Source organism: Chiloscyllium punctatum, chromosome 16 (assembly GCF_047496795.1).
Source record: "Chiloscyllium punctatum isolate Juve2018m chromosome 16, sChiPun1.3, whole genome shotgun sequence".
NCBI lineage: Eukaryota > Metazoa > Chordata > Chondrichthyes > Orectolobiformes > Hemiscylliidae > Chiloscyllium > Chiloscyllium punctatum.
The window spans coordinates 66,878,643-66,885,127 of record NC_092754.1 but is presented as its reverse complement, the minus strand read 5'-3'; the positions used below and the strand labels follow the sequence as shown (position 1 = coordinate 66,885,127).

The window sequence follows — 6,485 nt, the reverse complement described above, 5'->3', positions numbered from 1 at the left end:
CGAGAACTGAAAAGCTGTTAAATCAAACCAAAGGTTCAGACAGGGAGGGAATATTTCCCTGGAGTTGGAGTAGCTGGAAAGTGATGATGTCTGGGAATAGACAGGATTTTGTTTTACAGGAGGTTGAAAGCTTTAAAACTGTTACATTCAGACAGTTCAATTTATTTTCTTAAATTTTATTTGCTGTGCAAAAAACTTTTACAACATTTTAAAGCCAAAATTTACAAACCTTGTGTTAAAGATAAATGTTAAATAAAATCCATCAAACCATCCCTCACTGAAAACCGTTGTGGAGGTGCAATCTCCTGGAGAATCCCTGCCCCCTTCTTCCTACCCGGGCTCCATGACTATATACAGACCTGGGAGATAGCAGCAGGAGACCATTCAGCCTTTCAATCCTGCTCCACCATTCAATGGGAAACAGCTGACCATCCAGCTCAGTCTCCTATTCCTGCTGCGTCCCAATCCCCTTTCATGGCTTTACCTCGAAGAACTATATCTAAGTCCTCCTTTGGTTTCACTGCCTTTTGTTCCAGTGGCGTTGCTGTGTAGGTGCAGGCAGAGGTAATGTGATGGTGCTGCCTCCTGGAGGATGTACTCAGCGTCCCTCATTATCCTGCAGTAACATCAACTGGGTTTCAGCAACTAGAGATAGAACCTATTTCCAGGATATGGGCATCACTGGCTCAGCCAGCATTTATTCCCCATCTCTCGTTACCCTTCAGAAGATGGTAGTGAGCTCCTGTCTTGTACCATTCACAGTCCATTTGGCGCAGATAGACCGACAATGATGGGAGGGAGTGTGTTGCAGGATTTTGGCCCAGTGATTCTCCATCTTTGCTTCTTCAAATGCTGGTTAACTTAATCACGACCTGCACGTGATTTTGAGATTTCAGTCTGCAAATCTTCACCATCTAGCACCCTGTCTAAAAGAATATGTACAGATTAGAAATTCAGAACAGACAATTCTAGTTTCTCTGGAATATCTTTTTCCCCTTCCTTCCCCCAAAGCTGTAACCCTCCAGCCCACTTACTCTCTCCCACCATTTTGACTCTACTACCCCCTAATGTACACCCTCTACATTCTCATGGTGTTACTGATAAACAGATCCATGCCACCACGTCCCGTCCCTGGTTAGACTCTGCACCCTTTCTGGGTTCACTTCCTTTCCCTTCAGTTGCTGCAAGTCAATAATCTAACAGCAGAATGAAACAAAAGGAAACAGAAAGGGAGGTGGCAGATACTGGACAGAAGAGGAACCTTCAGTCTGTGAGAATGGGTCAGATCCTTCTTCATTCCCCATTAGGTGATTCCCAGCATTACAATGAATTGGGGATGGAGAGTGGTCCTACATGGGTGTAGTGACACTTTAACCCCCCAACAGATCAATATTATAAGCAGATACATTCCTCCTCCAGCCAATCACAGTGTGAAATATTTTCCGCAAAGTATACTTACCCAAAGCACATCTCCAAAACGCACCCACATTCTGGACATATACAGTGCCAGGTTTCCCCGCACACGTGTGGTCCCTGCCTCAGGGATTGTTGGAGTTGTAGTCCCCATGAAGCCACTGGAGCCCTGTCTCAGGAAAGTGAAAGAAAAGCGTGGACTGGAGGGTGTTGTGTATAGTATCCCCATTCAGATACACAGAACATATGGACTGTCACTCGGTTTTACTGAGACATCTGCTTCCACAATCTGATTTTCTGATGTAAGGAATATAGATTCAGCCAACTGAGGTGTGGATAGGTTCATAGGAGGAGCAGATTTTAAGCAGAGGTGGCTCAATGGTTAGCATTGCTGACTCACAGCGTCAGGGACCTGGATTTGATTCCAGCCTTAAGCGACTGTGTGGAGTTTACATGTTCTCCCCGTATCTTTGCGGGTTTCCTCTGGGTGCTCCAGTTTCATCCCACAGTCCAAAGATGTACAGGTTAAGTAGATTGGCGATGCTAAATTGCCCACAGTATCCATGCGTGTGCAGGTTAAGCCATTAACCATGGGAAGTACAGGGAACGGGTGAGTCTGAATGGGATGCTCATTATAGGAATGGTGTGGACTCCATGGATGATTACCCTGTTTCTGCACGGTAGGGATTCTATTCTATACTCATGAAGAAGAATGTACCTATCTCAATGTGCTGTGAATCTGTGGAATTCCCTATTCAAAATGCGGTGGATGCCAGGACAATGAGCAAATTTACTGAAGAGATAGAGATGTTGATTTTGCAATGAGTTGAAGGGTGAGAGAGAGCAGGTGGGAAAATCCAGCTGAGACCGAGGTGAGCTCAATCATCACCGTATTAAACGGTGGAGCTGGTTCGAAGGGCTGCATTGCCTCTCCTGTGCCCAGTGCCTATCTTCTGACGGTAATAACTGGAAAGCTGAATCCAAAACTCACCACCTTCACCAAAGGAGATTTTTTGACAAAGCAGGATAGTCAGGTGGATTAGCGTTCCAAACTTAGATAGTGAGGAAGCGTGTGGGAGATAATGATTTTGTAATTATAAACTGAGGGGAGTTAAAAATCACACAACAACAGGTTCTTGTCCAACAGGTTTAATTGGATCATGATGAAGGAGCAACGCTCCGAAAGCTAGTGTGTTACCAATTAAACCTTTTGGATTCTTACCTGGTGTTGTGAGATTTTTAAATTTATACACCCCAGTCCAACATTGGCATCTCCAAATCATGTAAACTAAGGGGAGACAGTGATTTATGGTTTTAGACTGTGTAGTACATTCACACCGTCCACTTTACTTTGTTTTGAATACCTATCCTGTACTTTATTACAAAGCCAAGGTCTCTGACGATGAAAACCAAAACACCCAGGAAACATCACCTCACCTCGTAATCTGATAAAAGACTTGTCATTAATCTGGTTGAATTTAGAACACAGATGGAAAGCGGGAAGATTAAATCCAATCCCAAAATCCTGTGCTTAAACAAAGGAGACTACAATAGGATGAGGCAGGAGTTGGCTAATGTAGACTGGGAGCAAAGAGTTTAGGTTGGGACAGTTGACAGCCAGTGGAGGAATATCAAAAATGTTTTCAAACTGCTCAGCAAAAGTATATATCAGTGAAAAGGAAGGACTGTAGGAAAAGGAGTAATCTGCCATGGACGACTCAGGAAATAAGGGAGTCTATCAAACTGAAATAGAAAGCATACAAATTGGCAAAGACCAAGGAGAAACTAGGAGATTAGAATAACTTTAAAGATCAACAGAAACCTAGATGGGATTGGGGGAGAAAAGCAATAAGTAGCTATCCCCAGGGCCAGAATAGCAGTTTACCCTGCTAGAGGGGAACCTATTGTGTGAGGAACATATGGCCTCTGTAATTGTTGAAGCACTTAACTGTTACCATAGAGATAATCCTGATCAAGTTCAAAATCACAGCACACTCCAAAAGCTTGTACTTCCAAATAAACCTGTTGGACTATAACTTGGTGTTGTGTGGTTTTTAACTTTGCCCACCCCGCTCCAACACCGGCTCTTCCACATCAGAATCCTGGCAGACAGCCCCACTGCAACTGAAGTGCCTGTCAGATACTTCACTGAGCCACAGGCCCGTGGGGGAGGGGTATGTGGTTTAACCACAAAGTGCTGAGCTGAACTCGACTTTTTAACTGCCAATGCCATGGAGATAATACTGAGAGACAGCGTCCATTCAAAACCACAAACCACAAAGGTATATGAATGGGAGCCGTACATCGGACAGGCGGGGAGTTACCTGATGCTTCCTGGAGGTGTTCTGCATGGACACTATCCAGGTAACTGCCATGTTTCATCAATAAAGACTCAAAGACGACCTCTCAGAGTTCTGTACCTGGTTATTCCTATCCAGCAGGGTTCAGGAATATGAGTACACAGCAGTCAGTCTTCACAGTGGAGAACACGAAGAACATGCCAGTAATTGATAAGACGACGGAGGAAGGCGAGGACCAAGAAACAACCATTATCACGAAAGTGTTAGAGCCGGGTAAGCTAATGGAGCTAAAGGTAGACACGTCTCTTTGCCCTGATGGAATACATCCCAGGGTGCTACCAGAGATAGCGGGAGAAATAGTAAATATACTTGGAATCAGAGTCCTACAGCAAAGGCAGGCACATTGGACCAAACTGGCCCATGCCGGCCAATATGTCCATCCACGCGAACCCCATTTCCCTGCACACTTGGCCCATCTGCTTCTGACCCTTTGCTATCCATGTATTTGTCCAAATGTCTTTTACATGTTGTTAATGTACCCACCCCAACCACTTCCACTGGCAGCTCATTCCATTTCCATACCATCCTCTGTGTAAAACAGTTGCCCCTTAGGTTCCCTTTCATAATTTCTCCTCTAACCTGAAACTGATGCCCTCCACTCCTTGATTTCCTGGGAAAACGACTGAGTGCATTCACCTTACTCAAACCTGTCACAATATTATACACTTCCAGAAATAGATCTCCCCTCTGTTTCCTCGGCTCTAAACAAAAGAAAATCCTTGCTTGTCCAACCTCTCCCTCTAACTCAGACCCCTGAGCCCATTTCTTCTGCACCTTATCCAGTTTAATAACTGAAACCTACACTGCACTCATCACATTTCCAGTGTCTCCCCACGGCACTGGAACCAACGTGACAACGCCAACGGATTACAAGCCATGATCGATAATTAACTCCTTTACAACAATCCCGTTTTCATAGTATTTTCCATGGTGCAGGTATCCTTGTGTCTTTCTGGTTGCATGGTTAATTAAAAACTTGTCCTCATACAAAACAAATCTGTAACTTAATTGTTCCTGGGAAATGTGACATGTATTTTCAGACTTTTAAAAACAAATGAAATCTCTCTCCACAGTCACCACACTAACATGGACTTGGCTGTGTCTCAGTAATGTTTCCAGTCACATTGAGATTTGAAATATTCGCCCACGGACAGAATACACACCTTTCCTTCCACATGAAAAGGTCAATGATATTCAGATCGCCACGGATCAAGTAACTATCAAAACGGAACATGAAATTCAATTTGAATTTCTCATCCACAAATCCGCCCTTTCAATACCCGACAACAGAGAAAACAATTCACCACTGTTAATACAGGATGGAAATTCATAAGACAATCATAGGATTAAATTGTAGTTTCTTTGTTCCCCCAAAGCTTTCATTCTCAGTCTCACAGTTTCTCTCTTCTGTGAACTGAAATCCAAACCAATCTCCTCACTCCTTTCCTCCACACCCAGTTCTAGTACTCTCTCCTCTCGTTGAATTCAGCTTCCTCGCTCCTGCCTGCAGGCTAAGAGCCAAAACAAAGGTGTGCCACGATGGCACTGCTGCCCCACAGCACTGGGGCCCCAGGTTCGATTCCAGCCTTGGGTGACTGTCTGTGTGGAATTTGCATGTTCTCTCCGTGTCTGCGTGGGTTTCCTCCGGGCGCGCCGGTTTCCTCCCACAATCCAAAGATGCGTAGGTCAGGTGAATTAGCCATGCTAAATTGCCCAGAGTGTTAGGTGCATTAGTCAGAGGGAAATGGGTCTGGGTGGGCTACGCTTCCGAGGGTCGGTGTGGACTGGCTGGGCTGAAGGGCCTGTTTCCACACTGCAGGAAATCTAATCTAATCAAATCAATGAATCTGACTGGGAGCCTCCTGGGTGTTGGTGAATCCTCCCCCCACCTTCCAGGGTTTCCTTCCTGGTCAGACCCACATTGATTTTTTTTCCCAATCTGGAACCTCTTATTTATTTCCCCCACACCGACCCTCTGATGAGAGCCATCCTCCACACACTGGACAAATCATATCTGGTTGAACTAAAATGAACCAAATTAGAACATTAATTGCAGGCCCACCTTTGTTCCTTTCCATAACATTCCTGAATCTTCACCCGAGTTCTGATAGCTTTCTGCAAAATGCTCCCCCACAGATACACTGACCATTTGTCACGATACCAGGGCAGGGACTATTCCCCTGGATCCTGTTCTCAGAGGGAGGAAGGGAGGGAGCAGCCAGTGACAGATCAATCCCACACATCCACAGCCTCCCTCCCTGGCACTGACCCATACTGCACATACGCCAACAATTGGCCAGCACTGCGCCCGTGCACTGGTCTCCCCTCTTACAGAGCATGCTCCAGATCACACAGGTGCCTGGGTGATTGACAGCAGCTGCACCCAATAGAGTGGAGGGGGCGGGGCTGGAGGACTGGGACAATGGGATTGTAAACAACAAATGAATGTGGAGGACACTGGGGGATGGACAGGAGCAGTGCAGCAGCAGGAGGGGATCCTGGACAAACTGAGCAATGGGAGAGTCTGATAGGAGAGAAACTACAGGAAGGTTCTGTTTAGAGGCTCAGGCAGGGACAGCTGGGAGACAGTATGGTCTGGTGGCTTGGGCAGGTTTACTAATCAGCCTCTTCAAAGATGCTGTTACCAAACTCTGAACCCGATTCTCTTGGTCCAGAGGTAAGGACACTACCACCATTTCTTGGTGGTCTAGT

General features: G+C 45.6%; 1 long non-coding RNA gene across 2 annotated transcripts in view; it reads right to left on the bottom strand.

Annotated features, from left to right (window-relative positions):
* Positions 1-311: 311 nt before the first annotated feature.
* The window catches only part of LOC140486869 (uncharacterized), a 29,489-nt gene continuing 23,315 nt past the window's right edge, over positions 312-6,485 (bottom strand). The window contains exons 3-4 of one of the 2 annotated variants that reach the window (XR_011962652.1): positions 1,460-1,582; positions 312-922 (exon numbers count right to left, since the gene is read on the bottom strand). This is a non-coding gene — a long non-coding RNA (uncharacterized lncRNA). The remainder of the gene's footprint in view (positions 923-1,459; positions 1,583-6,485) is intronic. The other variant, XR_011962653.1, reaches the window with a different exon arrangement.